Source organism: Molossus molossus, unplaced genomic scaffold, assembly GCF_014108415.1.
Source record: "Molossus molossus isolate mMolMol1 unplaced genomic scaffold, mMolMol1.p scaffold_m16_p_15, whole genome shotgun sequence".
Taxonomy (NCBI): Eukaryota; Metazoa; Chordata; class Mammalia; order Chiroptera; family Molossidae; genus Molossus; species Molossus molossus.
The window spans coordinates 19,235,754-19,253,045 of record NW_023425350.1 but is presented as its reverse complement, the minus strand read 5'-3'; the positions used below and the strand labels follow the sequence as shown (position 1 = coordinate 19,253,045).

At 40.4% G+C, this 17,292-nt stretch overlaps 1 protein-coding gene across 2 annotated transcripts in view; it reads right to left on the bottom strand.

The window, feature by feature from the left end:
* Positions 1 to 16,842, bottom strand: part of LCLAT1 (lysocardiolipin acyltransferase 1) — a 187,003-nt gene extending 170,161 nt beyond the window's left edge. The window contains exon 1 of one of the 2 annotated variants that reach the window (XM_036262195.1): positions 16,701 to 16,842. The gene's annotated coding sequence lies outside the window, so the exon portion shown is untranslated. Of the gene's footprint in view, positions 1 to 12,255; positions 12,362 to 16,700 lie in introns of those variants that run through there. The other variant, XM_036262192.1, reaches the window with a different exon arrangement.
* Positions 16,843 to 17,292: the final 450 nt, after the last annotated feature.

Sequence of the window (17,292 nt, the reverse complement as noted above, 5' to 3'; positions counted from 1 at the left end):
CAGCGGGAATTAAATGTAGGTTAGGTTATAAAATCATAATACTTATATGTTCTTGTGTATAAGGTAAGTGATTCAGATTATCATAAAGCCCGGGCTCTTTCCAGCCCCACAATAAGGCCTCCCAATAATCTTAAGCGACTATAATAATTATATCTTTATAAAACCAAAGCATACAAAGCCAGATTACATTTATTATTGCTTCTTGCGGCATACTCCAAGTCACCAACAGCTTTTTATAAAAAGACCCAGTGGCAAAAAAAAAAAAAATTATCTACTTCTATAAAGAAAATTCAAGCCCTGGCCAGATAGCTCAGTTGGTTAGAGCACCATGTCAATACACCAAAGTTTCAGGTTCGATCTCTGCTCAGGGCATATACAAGAATCAACCAATGAATGAATGCATGAATAAGTGGAACAACGAATCGATGTTTCTCTCTCTCTCACTCTAAATTTAATAAAGAAAGAAAATTCAAACCTGAATCTGTATATAACCAATTATTTAAATGACCTAATAAAAAACAAATTATTTTAAAACATCTGCATTCGTTTACAAAGTGATGGTACAATTGTAAAGTTTCACCAGGCTCCAAGAGGGTCCAAAAGAGCTGTTCTCTAATATCCTTTAACTCCCACTTGTAATTCACAGTGACATGTACAGAAAAAAACATGGAAAACTTAACACTGTTTATAGCACACCCTTCTACCATATCACAGTCCGATTCTTTGTGAGCTTGTGCAAGTCTCTAAATTGAAGATAACGGAGATGTGCAGATTCTATCCTGTCAGGGAGAGGTTTCAACTGACTTCCCTGGCTGCTACCAGGCTTCCCTCTCTCCACAAACCACTTTGTCTCCATTTGCAATCCACTTCAACATTCCTTTATTTCATATAAATTTGTGTTTTTTTTAACTTTTCCTTTGAACCATTTGTCTGATTCCTTCATTGATTATAAATTAATAAAATCCTTAAAGCATGTTTTATATCTGTATGCCACTTTATTATAACTTAACATTCTTAGTCTTGGTAAGACATTGTTTAGTACTTAGATGTTGTTAGCTTAACACAAAAAGATACTCCAAACGGTGAATGTGAATTGAACCAGAAAGGTCCAACTCTCCACGTAAATTAATAAACAGACCTCTGGCTTTTGTAAATATCAATCCCTTCTGAATTTCCTTGGCATGAATGAAATCACGAGCACTGGATGAAGCAAGAAAATCGGGTTTCAGAACCTGCAAAGCCGAATGCAGACTGTGGATAAGGGTGAAGCCAAGGAACAGTAACCACAACCATCTGCTACCCATTCATCTCCAATATCCACTTAATGATCCCTTTTAAAAAGTTAAAACGATGGTCAACCCAAAAGCAGAATTCATGTGAGAAGACAAAAAAATAAGTTTAGTAGTCTGCTCTCTAAAAGGTTTTCGAAGTCTGTCATCACTTTGAGTGTGTCCACGTTTGTCTATCTATCTATAAAAGAAGGTGCATTTTCATGTCACTTCAGAAGAAATCAACAGAAAGGTAATTGTTTAGCTTCATAAATTATCAAGAGTGTAACTGTGGAGAATTATAAAAGAAGAAAGGGATGAGAAACATATTGAAAACAAAGTCAAAGAAGATGTTCCAGATGCAAGTGACCCAAATCAGTTGAACTGGGTGGCTTCTAAGTCCCTCAGCTTCTTCTCCATATAACTGCTCTTTTATCCCAAAGACACTAAAATAACAAGGATCATAATAGTTCCCATTCCTTTTACTACTTTGAGACATATGTGATGCTAATTTATGTGTCAGTTTGGCCAGGGAGTACCCAGATTAAACATAATTTCTAGGTGTGTCTGAGAAAGTAGTTCAGGATTTGATTAGTATTTGAATTGGTGAACTCAGAAAAACAGATTGCTCTCTCCAATGTGGTAGCATCATCCAATCTGTTGAGGGCCTGACTAGAACAAAAGGCAAAGAAAGGAGAATTCACCCCTTTCTTTGCACCTCACTGGGCTGGGTGAGTGGGACATCTCATCTTCTCTGGCCTTTGGACCGGGATTTATTTATACCACTGGCTCCCCTGGTTCTTAGGCCTTGGGATTCAGACTGAGTTGTATCACTGGCTTTCCTGACTCTCAGTCTTGCAGACAACAGATCATGGAACTTCTCAAACTCCATAATCACATGAGCTACTTTCTCATAATCAATCAATCTCTCTCTCTAATATATTTATGTGTGTGTATATGCATATATATGTGTATATGTGTATATATATACACACACACATATGTATATATTATTTATATTCAAGTACATTAAGTATATACATAAAAATAGAAATATATATATAAATATCTCTATTCCTGCTGGTTCTGTTTCTCTGAAGAATGTTCACACACACATACGTCCTGCAGCTTTCTCAAAACTGTCATATATATATTATATACAGGTTGGGACAAAAGGAGGTTTACAGATGTTTGTACAAAAAATAATACAATAATTAATAAATAATACAAGAATAAACTGTGTTTCACATACTCACAACTGTAAACCTCCTTTTGCCTCACCCTGTTATATATACATTGAATTAAAAAACTATCCAGTCCAGGCAAACTATTTTCCAAGAGAAAATACCTGCTCTCCACTGACTGGAAGGGCCATGAATATACTGTACACAAATTCAGAGATAACAAATCATTTCACTATTTTTTAAACTCCAGACAGAATAATGCGAAAGGCATAATTATATGTTTAATGCCAAATAGTTTAAGGCGATACAGCAATCCACAGCTAATCTCTTCTCCTCATCTTTGTGACTTCAAGGTCTCATTTAATGCATTAGCTAAATATGACAAAAGATTCCATTACAAGATGGAAGGAAGAGAGAGCTGGCAAGATTTAAAAGAAGCAAAGTTATTCTAATAGGGCTTTGGGGTTTTTTTCCCAAAAAATATTTAGGAAAACTAAAAATATCAGAAATGGGTATGAAAGGATATAGTATCGTATCGCTCTACAAAAAGTATTTAGAAGACCTGGTCAATCAAAAATATTTTGCAGCCCTGGCTGGGTAGTTTTGTTGGTTTGAGCATTGTCCCAATACACCAAGGTTGTGGGTTTAATCCCTGTCAGGGAACCAACGAATGCATAAATAAGTGGAACAATAAATCGATGCTTTTCTCTCTCTCCTCCCCATCCTCTCTTTCCAAATAAATAAATAAATAAATAATTTTAATTGCATAAAACCTATCTATCATTAAAATACCTATAAAGATGACAAGTAATAAAATAGTTTCTAAATGCAAGAACAACGTGCATTCTTGCTCTAGGGGCAATTCCATTTCTTATAAGAAAAGAAAACAGGCTTTAATTTTTCTGAGCTACTTCCAATGCAACTATTGGTCCATGATCTTTTCCTCCTGTGTAGGCCTCAGAAAAACAAAACAAACAAAGAGACTAATATTGATAAATATTTCTTCCAAATCAAGAAAGAAATTAACACATGAAATAAATATTAAACTTTAAAAGGGTCAATCTGAGCAAACTGGTTTTCCACAAGCCAATTAAAAAAAGTGAAGCCTCAGAAGTACATGTAATTGTCAACTGTAACTGCTGCTGAGAGGTCTGAAGGTCCTGTCTCCCTTTCTCCCCTTCCCCATAAATGCTTTCTAATACATACTTGACCATGTAAGCACTAAGTGCAAAAATCACTACTATGTAAAAATTTCTTCTGTTCTCAGTTTTTAGACTACTCCCCAGAAACTGGCAAAAAAATTTATAGTTTGAAATGACCTTTGGTCAGCTCAGGGACTCATAAAAAGGTAATTCCCGCTTGTATTTACATCTTATTTTTAAGTAAAATTGTTATCAACCAACATGATCACTTAACCGTACAGCCTAGATTGGCCCCAAAATAGCTTTTGGCTAATTTCAAACAACTCTAGCTTAAAACAAGAAAGATTTCGCGCAAGCTCATTAGTTACAACAATGTGCTGCAACCTTTGATACGTTTTGAGACAGGAATAGTCCCTGGCTTCAGAAAGGTTCCCTCTAGACACGACACTGAAGTATTCATTGCCTTCAACACCACCTTTCAATGCGTGCCCAACAACCTCCTCCTCCATTCCTTTTTACTCATGGGCTTCCTGACTAGAAGGGTCCTTTCCAGGCATGACAGTTACCGAAATCCTACCATGTCTCTAAGACCTAGCTCAAAATATACCTGTTCCAGGAAGGTGTTACTCTTTTGAACTCCAGAAGCATTTTGATTTCTGTACAGCTCACTAGGTTAGCATGCGCTATTTTTATGCTGATGTTCTTTTAATATAGTCTGACTTCCCAACTACAATTTACAATGAACTGGAAGATATATCTTCCATCTCCAACGCAGTTCACTGGAGATACACATTGAGTTGTTCATCCAAGAAACACAATAGGTGTTTGTTTTCTTCTATATAAAGAATGGGACAGTATTATTAGTTTGGACCTGATGGACTACAGTGAGCTATGCCCATGTAGGCTGCCTAAGGAGTGTGGGTTTTATCCTGCAGTAATGGACAACTGAAAGTTCTTGAGTTAAAAAATGATGTGAAAAAGGCGTATTTTAGAAAAAGCGGTCCTTGGTCCACAGCTGCCAGTAGAAGTGGGGAGTGGGGGGGTTTAACAGCTAGAGCAAGGAAGGCAGTGGGCTCCGCATACAGGGTTAAGTAAGGACTTTAAAGTCAGAAAGCACTGAGTTCTCCAACACTTCTAGCTCTGTGACTCTGGGTAAATTATATATCATCTTCTTTTTTTTTTTTTTTTGGTACATGCCCCTAGTGGCCGGGACTCTCGGTCCTCAGGCCGATGCTCCAACCGCTGAGCCAAACCAGCCAGGGCTTATATGTCTTCTTAAAAACTTCATTTTCTTTATCTATAAAACTAGGATAATAAAACCAGAATCTACTTACCTAGCTGTGCTGAATACTACATAAAAACAAAACAAATAAACAAACAAAAATACCCAGCCCAACCAGAGTGGCTCAGTTGTCCTTTGCACCAAAAGGTTGCCGGTTCGATTCCCAGTCAAGGCACATACCTGGGTTGCGTGTTCTATCTCTGATTGGGGTGCATGTGGAAGGCAACTGATCAATGTTTCTCTCTCACATTGATGTTTCTGTCTCTTCCCCCTCACCCCAGCCCTTCGTCTCTCTAAGCATGTCCTCAGGTGAGGATTAACAACAACAAAAACATACCATAGTACCTGACAAAGGGTAAGCACAGTGCATTCTGACACAAATTTTCTGACACCAACGGGGTCTCCTACAAATCAGTTCTAACAGTCACTACCTGGATAGGCATCAGATCCCACAAGTTAAAGGGCAAGGCACCCAACAAGACTCCCCTTGTTTCAGATGTCCACAAGCTATCAGATTTTCTATCAAACGTGGCTACAAATCTGGGATTCCCACAACCCTCCTACAAGTGCAATAATTTGCTAGAATGACTCAGAGAGTTCATAGAAAACACTATACATAAATGATTACAGTTTTATTACAAAGGATACAACTCAGGAACAGCCTAGTGGAAGACTTGCAGAGCAAGGTGGAGGAGGAGAGGAGGGGATTCAGAGCTTCCATGCCTTCTCTGAGAAATTCAGATGTCACCCTCCCAGCAGATCGATGAGGTGATCAACCCAGAAACTCTACTGTCCCAGAGTTTATATAAGGATTTTCATTACATAGGCATGATTAATTAAATCACTGGCCACATGACCAAATGCAACCTCCAGTCCCTCTCCCAGACCAGAGATAAGGGGTAGTAAAATTCCAACCCTCTAATGGAGAGCTAAGTCTTCCTGGTGTGACTAGCCCCCACCCTAGAAACTACTGTAGAGTCCAACCTTAGTCACTTAAGTAGCTTAAACTCAGGTATGGTTTAAAAGGGCTCCTTATGAAGAACAAAAGACACTCCTACCCCTCAGGAAATTCCAAGGGTTTTTGAAGCTCTGTGTTTGGAGCTAGGGTCAATGACCAAATATATTTTTTATTATATCGCATACACAACAAATGGAAGCTGTTATTTTAGAAAACAAGTAGTAGGCCACTAAAATAACACAAGCATAAAGATGAGGAACAGAGAAAAACATCAAAAGCCTCACAAAAGCAGCAATAGAAAATAAAAGGTGATGAAGGGGGTCAAATTGAGTATGAAGGTTCACATCTAGATGACTAAACAGAAACAGACAGATCCAGGCAGAAAGTGAAAATGGGAATAATTTAGTGCTAGCCCAGTTGAGACTAAAGGCAATGACCAGGGATTTAAACGGACATTGGACGGATATGGAGAACATGAATCTACAGATGGGAAAGGACATGGCCAGAGTCAGTTGTCAGAGTTATCCACACAGTTAACATAGCCCACTCCCCAAAGCTCTCACTACTCAGAGAATACCAGCTAATGTTGTCACATAAAAATAAAACAAGGTATTGTACCTTGTACAATATCAAATGTAAGGGCTGAACTCGAGAACACTGGACTCTAAAGAAAAAGGTACCTCATTTTTAACATAAAGATTAAAAAAGAATCACATGACCAAAGGCCAAACAGAAACTCCAGGTTTTGTTCTTTGACAGAAATGTACCATTTTATTTTCTTTCAACAGGAAACTTATAATGCATCTCTCTAATAGAAATGTTTATTTTTCAAAGAAGAGTTTATATAACAACTATAGAACATTTCAACAACACAATATAAACAGAACTGTGTATGATCAATTCACAGAAGGTTCCTGTTCAAATTCATGAAGCAGGATGAACACTTTAGGCATAGAAACCATTCAAAGACTTACTCAAAGCTTTTAGAAAGTATATTCAATAACTAGAAACTGCCTTGTTAATTTTCCAGGATTCAGAAGCATCACAATTTATTTTTCCCTACAATACATACATCATCTCATGCTTTTCTTGCTAGCTTTCCAGAAAAAGAATCCCAACTGTCTTTCAGCCAGTGAAGGCGACAAATGGAAGAAAGGGAAAGCAAAGTTTGGGACAGCGTACTGAGCTAGTCAGCTGATTCACAGTGCAAAAAGGTTATCATGGGGCCATGGAACTAAGACATTCAAGTACTGACTGGATTAATTAACAGGCCTATTAACTCAGGAAACCAGGAGGATAGTAATGGTCACAATACTCAGGATGAGAATGCCAGAAGAGTGCAGAGAGCCCAGTATGTGTCCCCATCCACCCACTCATCCACCCACTCGTCCATCCACCCACCCACCCATCCATCCTCCATCCATCCATCCATCCATCCTCCCCATTCCCATCTCCCACTCCTTCCCCATCTCTCCAGGGACAATATAAGGCAGAGATGTTAAAATTGGCCAGGTCTTTGGAGCTTCAGCTTTTTCCCTAACAGCAATACCTCTAGTCAGAATATAGACAGCGAGGACAAAATCACAAGGTAGACCTTGTCCATTGAGTCTTATTTTCATTATCCTAAGCTATAGTAGCTGAGGTTGGCCTTGACCTGAATTATTCTCCAACTTGCTCCAATTACATAATCCACAGAAGGCCAAGGTCTTCCCCAGATCACTGCTAACTTCTGAGGAGCTTAAATTCTCTCAGCCTCTGAGGATTCCCTCTTCTAACTCAACAATTTACCAGTTCTACCCTGCTCCTATCCACTCTCATCCTCAAACCTTCCAAAAAACCCTTAAGTAAAAACATTTGAGCCCAGCTTGTGTGGTTCAGTGGTTGAACATCGACCCATGCACCAAGAAGTCACCAGTTTGATTCCCAGTCAGGGCACATGCCCAGGTTGTGGGCCAAATCCCCAGTGTGGGACATGTAGGAGGCGACCAATCAATGTTCTCTCTTATTGACGTTTCTCTCTCTCTCCTTCTCCCTCTCTCTCTAAAATCAATAAAGGAAAAAAAAATGTGTACATACTAAGGGTCAGAGGAAATGGTCAATTTAAACAACATATATCCGTTAGCCATTTCCCTGCTCCTCTCTCTTCAATCACCCCACATCCCAATTTACCCATTTGAAACTCCAAATGGTTAGCCCTAGGTTAAGCAAAATTTAGCCCTTTCCGGTTTCTACTCCCTGGTAAGCATGCCCACAACTATCAAGATGCTCAGCTCTAATGCCTTCCATCTAACAGGATCTACCCTCCAAATTTTTTAAGGCAAAAAGATAATTCTGTTACCCTGTTGAGCCACATGGCCAGCCCTAATGCTTCTTCCTAGTACAAGGCAGGCAGGGCAGGGCCTTCTCAATCAATGTTTACTAAATTGAATCAGCAGGCTAGGCTGCTGTTCTAACTAATTGCCCACCAGATCAAACTCTACACTTCCCTTCCTCAGAGCAGCAAGGTCACTTGCATGTTTAAAATGTTCTTCCTTCCAATAGCAACTATTGTCAGTCACCTTGTTACATTCTCTCCAGTTATTGGCCGGGAAACTTAACAACCTAACAACCAAGTAAAAGGTACACTCATTTTTTTTTTTTTTTACAGATTAAGAAATTAAGTCTCTAAGTCTCAGGAAGATAAAATTAGTTGCTCACAGCTTCTAATAATAAAATACAGATTTCTTATGATGTATGAGGTACTATGAGAAGTGTGTTACTTGCAACATCTCTTTTCATCTTTACAGCACAACCCTGGCAGAAAAACTGCACTGTGACCCCTTTTTACAGTGAGTAAACAGACTTAGGTTAAAAAATAAAATTCCCTGCTCCAAATCACAGTGACAGTAAGTGCTACATTGAGATTTAAGCCCATCAGGCTACGTTCAGAGTTCAAGTTTTTAAAAGATAATTTAAACAAATAAAAAGATAACATTGTGACTCCCATACAAATATAAAATGAACACCTATCTCTGATTTTACTTAACCCATTAATTAATTACAAAATAAATAAGATGTTCCATCTTGTTCAAAAGCAAATCCAAGGGAGCACAACATGGGGGTAATCAGGAATAATAATACGGGGTTTGCTGAAAAGATCCAAAATGAGCTACTTCCACAAAAAAGGAAATCAATTGTACCTCCAACCAACAAATTCATTTGCCTATCTAAGGATGAGAATTATTTGCATTGCTGTCAGTTATTCAAATCATAAAGTTGTAAAATAAATTTTGAAAACAGTAAAAGTTGCAGCCCCTACAGATTAGATCTCCAGCAAACGTGCTCTAGACATCACCTAGTTTCCATAGAAGACACCTAACAATAATCCTTTTGGTGCATTTCAAAGACTTTCACAAATTCTCCTTACATAGCTTTTCATCACAATACACAATTCCTATTTCTTTGTTTAGAAAAGAATCCATAGCTTCAAGATCTCTGACAACCACTAGAAAAACTGAGTTAGTCCCTTCCATAAAACTAAATCTTTCACTAAGATAAATTTTCCTCTGCCACATACTAGGCTTACTATGAATTTATAAACAGATGCAGAAATAAATTAATTCATTGGATGGTCAAGCTTCCTAAGAGATCTAAAACTAATAAGCTTTGGTTTTACTGAACAGTGACCCACAGAATTACTCTGGAGAAATGAAGATATAGTTAAACTGTCACTTCCAAGTAACTGACCCAAAAACTAACTTTGTAAGTGTCTAACTAGTCAACCTATGCACCTTGATTTCAATATTGTTTTCTTCCATAAGAAAGTGTAAAAAATTAGTGAACAGAAACCTCATTTCAAATGAAGCCATACCTAGCCGGTGTGGCTAAATGGTTGAGCATCCACCCATGCACCAAGAGGTCACTGGTTCAATTCTGGGTTGCTGGCTTGATCCCCAGTAGGGGGTGTACAAGAGGCGGTCCATAGATGTTGATGTTTCTAGCTCTCTCTCCTTTCCTCTATTTCTAAAATCAATACAAACATACAAAAAATAATAAAATGAAGTAGGGAGGCCAAAAGTGGGAGCTCTCATACCCTGCGTCTTAGTAAAGCACAATAGAACTCTTTGTAACAGTCCTCCCAACTTCCTCTTCCCCTCTATAAAAATGTTTCCTCTACTTTATTTTAGCAGATGTGCGCATGGCCCGCCATGGTTGCATGTTCCCGATTGCAATTCTTTGTTCCCGAAATAAACCCATTTTGCTGAAGAAATATCCGGATGATTTTTTAAGGCGAACAAAAGTAATCCCAGTTTAATTTACACCTACAGTAAAATCAAATAAATATACTTTTCCCTACTGCTCCAGATAAGTGTAACTCAAGATAGATAGATATAGATAATAGATACAGATATATAGATATAGATATAGATATAGATATAGAGCAAACAAAAGAAGACTGTGAAGGTGGAGAGAAGGCAAACCTGCTAGTGACCTTGAGACTCATGGAAAATACAATGGTGATTTGCCTGGGTTTTCCTTTTATATCCTATATCACAAGGACAGAGCTGAAGAAGCCAGTAATCCAGAAATGCCAAAGGGGGCAATAAAAAATCTCTGCTTTTTCAAAGGACAAAGAAAAGAGTAGTGTAGCAAAACAGAAACTTTTATACAATAACCACTGCACTTCAGAAAAAAAAAAAAGAAAACCTGTGGCCCACCCCCTCCCACGACAGCAAAGGCCAAAGGGAGCCTAAACTTTCACTCTTACCAGGCTGTAACGTTGTGCCTCAGCATGACCCACCTCAACCCCCTACCCCTGCCAGCTGGTAGGAGTGAGATCCACTTCCCCTGCCACGCAGTGTCTGTGGGGACCACCTGGAGAACTTGAACTTCACTCCCACAACAGTAATGAGGCACCCCTTCTTATCCCCCTGGGAATGGCAGACAAAGCCTGGTAGAGTCAGGACTTTCACCACCTCCCAGGGTTAAGGTCCTCTCCTCCCAGGGGTGTCAGAGAGGCCACGTGGAGAACAGTTAAGGAAACAAGGTAGTATTAGTGGAAGACTAGAAAGAAGCTGAAACTTCCACCCCTGCCTAGCTGCCATGAGGAATCCCACTTTGTATATCAATGGACCAATTCTTAAAAGCTCACAACTTATTCAAAATGTAAATAGATCATTTGAATAGCCCTGTAACTATTAAGGAAATTGAACTCATAATTAAAAACTTCCTAAAGAAATTGCCTGGCCCACATTGTTTCATTACAGACTTCTACCAAATGTTTAAAGAATTAACACAATCTCTTCCAGAAAACACAAGAATAAGTACTGCTCAATTCACTTTATGAAGCCACTATTACCCTGATGCAAAACCAAGAAAAGGACAGCACAAAAACAAAGAAAAACTACAGACCAAAACATGAATACAGATACCAAACTCCTTAACATATTAGCAAACAGAATTCAGCAATACATAAAAAAGTGAATTTAATCCAGGGATGCAAGTTTAGTTCAATATTCAAGAATCAATTAATGTAATCTACAATATTACCAAACTGAAAAAAAATATATTTATGTGATCATATGAATCTATACAGAAAAACTATCTGGTAAAATTCAATACCTGTTCCTGAGAAAAACACTCAGGAAAAAAGGGAAATAAAGGGGAACTTGTTCAATTAAACAAGAAGTGTCTACAAAAAAAACCTACAGCAAACATTATTACACGTAATGATACAAGACAAAATGCATAATGCACTGCCTCTACGATTGGGAACAATATAAAGAAAAAAATAATTCTAAGAAAGCATTTGTATTACAACAGGGCAGCAGAAATAGTATGAGCCACACACAAAGCTACCTTCCCTAAGACACTGAAACATTCCTGTGGGGGAAGAGTCACTGTATTCTCCATTCCCGCCACGCAGAGCCGCAAGAACAGGTGCCACCACTCACTTCTCTTCCCTCATCATTCCCTTATTCCCATCTTGTATCCATTATTTGCTTTGTGACACCACTGGATACCAGCTCACCAACATGCTATCTCCCTGCTCCACAAGTTCTCCCAAGGGGATTAACTATATACTTATAAACATAAAATGGAGGTGATCTTCTATCTGAGATGGAAAACTAAGGGTAACATAAGTCTTCCCTATATCATTTCCTGAACAGTAATTTACTTCCTCTGAGGCAGTGAACAATTTATGTTTTCGGAAACCTCAACTGTGAAAGACTGCTGGTTAATCATCTCCAGACAGTTTTCACTGATGGCTGCTGCTTAGAAGTCCCTTCCATCTGCCTCCCAGTTATCACAGGAGGATCCCCATGGCCCTACTGCCAGAGGAAGAGGACTAGGCACAGAGACGCAATGAACACTTGTAAAATCAGACTGAAGTCCACAAAGGCCTTCTTTGGGCTTTACCTCGCTGCTCCAGGGAACTCACCAAAGGCTTTTGTAGCTCTGTAACATTCAAAACCTCGCAGCCTAAGGAATCACAGCTAGTCCTCCTTATCCGACAGCAATTGGCACAGTAGGGAAACAGGCCACACAGGGAATGCTCCTAAACAGGGACATTTCGTAATGATGAAAAAGAGATTTTATTAGTGTTTTCCCCCAAAGAGAAGCAAAATATAAATTTATTTTCATAATGTATCTTATATTCACCAAAGTTTAGGTTACACTTGCAACAATGCACTATTTCATGGGACAAGAAACTAATCAACTGGTAAAGTTTGGGACATGATTTTGTGAACAAGCTGTAAAGCAGCATAATACGACAACCCCGACTTCACATTTGCCTTTTGCAAGACAATTATATAAAACTCATTTTTACCCACAACAATTTAGAAGACTCTGCTTTTGTAAACAAAAATAAAACTTTCAAAAATAAAATAAAAGTTATTTTGGGGGAAAAAAAGATACATTTCATCATGTATTCCCCTGGAGCCTCTCATACACCTTTAAAAATATATATATTAAAGCACGTCTCTCATCACCACCCTACTGGTTTTCCTCATCAAAAGTTAACTGGTCTAACATTCCAAATTCTCATTAGTGCCTCTTTTGAAATTAAACTGTAACAGTAAAGTGCACAAACCTTAGGTGTGCAATTTGAATTCTCACATGTACATACACCCCTGTAACCACCACTAATCTCAAGATATAGGACATTTCCAACACCTCAGAAGGTTCCCTCATGCCTTTCCTAGTCATTACCACCACCAACACCACCACAAGGAACCACTATTCTGACTATTTCTACCACCAGGAAATAGTTGTACCTGTTTTTAAACTTCAATTAAATGGAATCATATAGTGCTTATGTTCTAAGCAGTTCTCAACCTTGCTCTGAATTCATGAAATCCTGAAACTTTGCAAGGCTTACAATTTCACCCTGCAGTCGATCTGGAATGCATTCAGTTATGCTGTTGGCTGCTAGACAACTCTAGTGTTATGAATGTGTCGGTGGAGATCAGCTTTATAACTAGAGATTCATTTGTGATTAGTTCCATATTATAATGCCTTCTGTATGAATGTATTAAAAACAATACGAAAGAAAAAAGAAAAAAAACTAGAATATCCATTATGCTTGCATTTCACCCCAAACAGGTCTTAGCTAATTTTTACCTCTCCTTTTGTGTGGCTTTTCTCCCATCTCCAATAGAGCCAACTTTACACTAGACACTACTGACTTGTGATGATATAATTAAAGTTTTCTGTAGTCTCAGAAACCAGAGGCCTAAAAGAAGTTATATAAGGCTGGTTTTCTTACATATTATTTGACCCAACAACCTTAAAGGATTTATAATTCTCCCAAAACCCAGTAACAAAGAACTGCCTGCTCTTTTTTTTTTTTCCCCCTAAATGAGTTAACAATATGTCCCATCTCTAACCATGTAGCTACTAAAAAAAAAAAAAAAAATTCACTTTTCTCTTTACTGTCTGCAGGTGTTCCTCTCCCCCACCTCATTATTCTTCATACCTACTCAATCTTCCATTCAAAATGTGTGTGGTGGACTCTGAACACAGCCAATGCCCTGGTTCACTCCCTCCCCATCTCTGACCTCCTTAGCTGTCCTCTTTGAGAATTCACAACCTGGCCCTAACCTTTCCTGGATTCTCTCCCAGCAACTCCTGCAAAACTCTGGTCTGACTCCTAGACACCCATGCACTCTTACTCGCCCTGATGCTGCACTGCTTCCATCTTTGCCAGAAGCCCTTTATCCCTTTCTCCTGCAGTCAGCTCCCCTCCTTTCTTGACCACAGCCACCTCAGCAAAAGTAACTATTCCCTTGCATGTGTTCCCACAGCCCTCGGTACCCACCAGACTACAGCATACTGCATTTGTCAATCATTTATTTGTTTGTCTCATTCACTAGTCTACAAACTTCTAGACCCTGGGGTTCTTCCTGGCCTCCTCAAGGATAAGGTTAGGATTTAATCTTTACACCCCAGGGACTTAGTAGGTCAATTCCATAAAGATTCAATGAAAAAAAAATGAATGTCCCTTCCCCTTTTATTCTTGTCATCTTTTTTCTATAAATAGAAACTAAAAAAAAAAAAAAAAAATAGTACAGATATGTCAAAGCAATGAACCTAACATAAGTTTTATTTTAAAAGTCACCTAGCAAATTATTTTAAAGAGTTTAATAAAAATTAAAATCTCCCTTAATTATTGATTTGTGCTTCCTGTTAGAAATTAGTCATAGCTCTTTGTTTTAAAATACCTTTTAAAATAATAGATATCAAAGATAGAATAAATATACCACTTAATCACCATATAAATCACTATTAGATGCCAATGGAATAAACCACAGTTATTATTTATACAAGTAAAACATCACAAAGTTACTTCACTGAAAATTATGTTCATATATATCTTCTTAACATGTAACATATCTACATGGTGGTTAAGAATATAAGCTGGAACCACAATGCTAGTTTTGTGACTTGGGGCAAATAACCTAAATTTCAATGTGCCTAAGTTTCCTCATCTGTAAAACAAAGATGATAAAACCTCCCACTTCACAATGTTTCTGGGTGACTGAGTTAACACATACAAGGCCCTTGGAACAGTGCCTGGCAGAACAGATGTGCAGTGATAAATTTCAACTGTTAGCTTATAGTTTTTTTTCTTTTTTCTCATAACAATACAATGAGATTGTCTGGACAAAAATGCTATGCCCATTTCAGGGATAAGGTACAGAGAGGTTATATGATTTCCCTAAGCTATTTTAAGTGGCACAGTTGGAACTGGAAACCATACCTAACTCCAGGCCAAACGGAGCAAACCCCACTTAGTCCAGGTTGGAAGAAAGATTCTTTTGGGTTTTCCACATTGTTTCCTCTTGTTTGTCAGCAATGGCCAGCCTAAAAGCCTGGTGGAAATAGATGAACTACCCCATTTGCTCAAGTTAAAAGGTAGAAAAGCCTCACTGTGACAGTGTCTGACAAATAGCAGACACTCAAAAGACAACAAACAGCTTCTGATGACTAAAACACAAGGTGCCACTGTGCCTTCTCAATGACAGAACAAGGTACTCCACAAAAGCAAACCTGCTACCAAAAAGAAAAGTTCCTAATATTATGCTTATCTGTCACATCAAAATTCAATAAGGCCATAGAAACTTTAAAAAGAGAAAAAATTTAAAACAAATAATCTTCTTTTACTCTAAAAAATGTAACAGTTTTGCCCAGACCAGTTTGGCTCAGCTGTTAGAGCATCGGCCTGCAGTCCAGAGAGACCGGGGTTTGGTTCCTGCTAAGGGTGGTACCTCGGTTTCAGTTTGTCCCCAGCCCTGGTTGGTCGTGCAGGTGGCAGCCACTCAATGTGTCCCTTTCACATCGATGTTTCTCTCTCTCTCTCTGTTCCTCTCTCTCCATCCCACTCTACCTGAACAAAAAATGGAAAAATGTCCTCGAGTGAGGATAAAAAAAAAAAAAAGTAAGTTTTGCAAAAAGGACTTTCATCGAGTCAAGTATTCGAGTTTTTGGAAAACAAACCCAACTAGTGATAGTTCATGAAATATCTTTGTCCAAATAAGTGGCTGACATGAATAGACAGTAGTTCATCTCGGTACGACCTTTACCTGTACTTATTTTCAGTACCTTCCTGGGCTGAACCTGAATCCCAATCCGCAGCCTTAATTACAGCCACGGGCACATGGAACCTAGTTAACGGGCTTCGAAGACAGATGCAATGCTCCTGATGAACCCACCTGCACCAGGAACAAGGAAACAAAACATATGGGAAAGACACCGAAGTGCCCTATCTTTATCTTTTTTCTCTTCAAACGGGCAGGCGTAAGTTAGGATATACCTTCATGATCAGACTAGACAGCGGCCCCTGAGTAAGGCCTACCTTTCCTTTCCTGGCACTGCCACTCTAGCACCTACAGGTAGGTGGTACCCGGAGGACACACGGATGAGACAGCTCCTTATCTCGACGGCTCACGTCCAAGATCCGCACACCGCGGCGGCCTGGGACGCTCTGCACAGCGGTTTAACGGGGGCAGAGCTCCCAGACCCGCCCAGGTCTGGCGCAGCAAGGCTGGGTGCTCATTTGTAAACAGCGACGGGACACCAGGCCCTCCACATCCCGGCGACCACCTGGCCCTCACGACCGACCCGCGCGGTGCCGCAGCCCCCGACGCCTCCGCCTGCCTCTGGGAGTCGTTGCCCCGCGCCCCCTCTTACCTGAGCCGGCGACGCCGCCAGCTGCGTCGGGACCCCAGCTCCCGGCCAGGTGCCCGTTACCCGGGCCGCAGCCTGAGAGGCCCCGGCTCAGGGGCAGGAGCCCGTGGGGCCGCTCCGGCAACGGGGGGATGCCCCGGCCGCTGCCGCCATTTTCCCCGCGCCGCCACCCCACCTGGCACTTCCAGCGCCCACCTGTGACTAGGGCGGACGACGCGCGACTCCGGAGGGGGCGCGTGCGCGAGCTGGAGAATCCGAGGGGTCACAGCCTCCGGGGTGAACCCGCCGCTAATTCATCCCGAAGCGGGCGGCGTCCGGCCCGTCGCCCTAGTAATGCGTCCCAACAGGCTTTATACTGATTGGCTGCGAGCGCCGTGACGCGACGGCGTCCCCGGCTGCGTGGGAAGCCCAGGGCCCCTGCGCCCGCCCCGCCCCCGGCGAGGGGCGCGCGGCGCTGGCCGTCGAGGGCTCCCTTAAAGGGTCCGCGCTCGCCCCCTCGCCTGGCCTCGGGGCGAGGAGGGCCGAGCGAGCAAGGGCTGTAGGGACGAGGAACCACCTGCATGTAAGCGTCACCAGTGGACCCAGACAACAGCGCTGCGGAGGGGGAGCGGGGAGCCGGCTGTCAATGAGGGAAAAGGAGGAACGTTTGAAACACAAATAAATTGATTTTTAAAAAAAGAAGAACAACTAGGAAATCGCCCAGAGAGCATTGCCCCAGCGAACTGGGGGCCCGTCCAACTTGTAGAGTTTCAGAGTGGAAAACAAATCTGGGGAGCTTAATTTACAA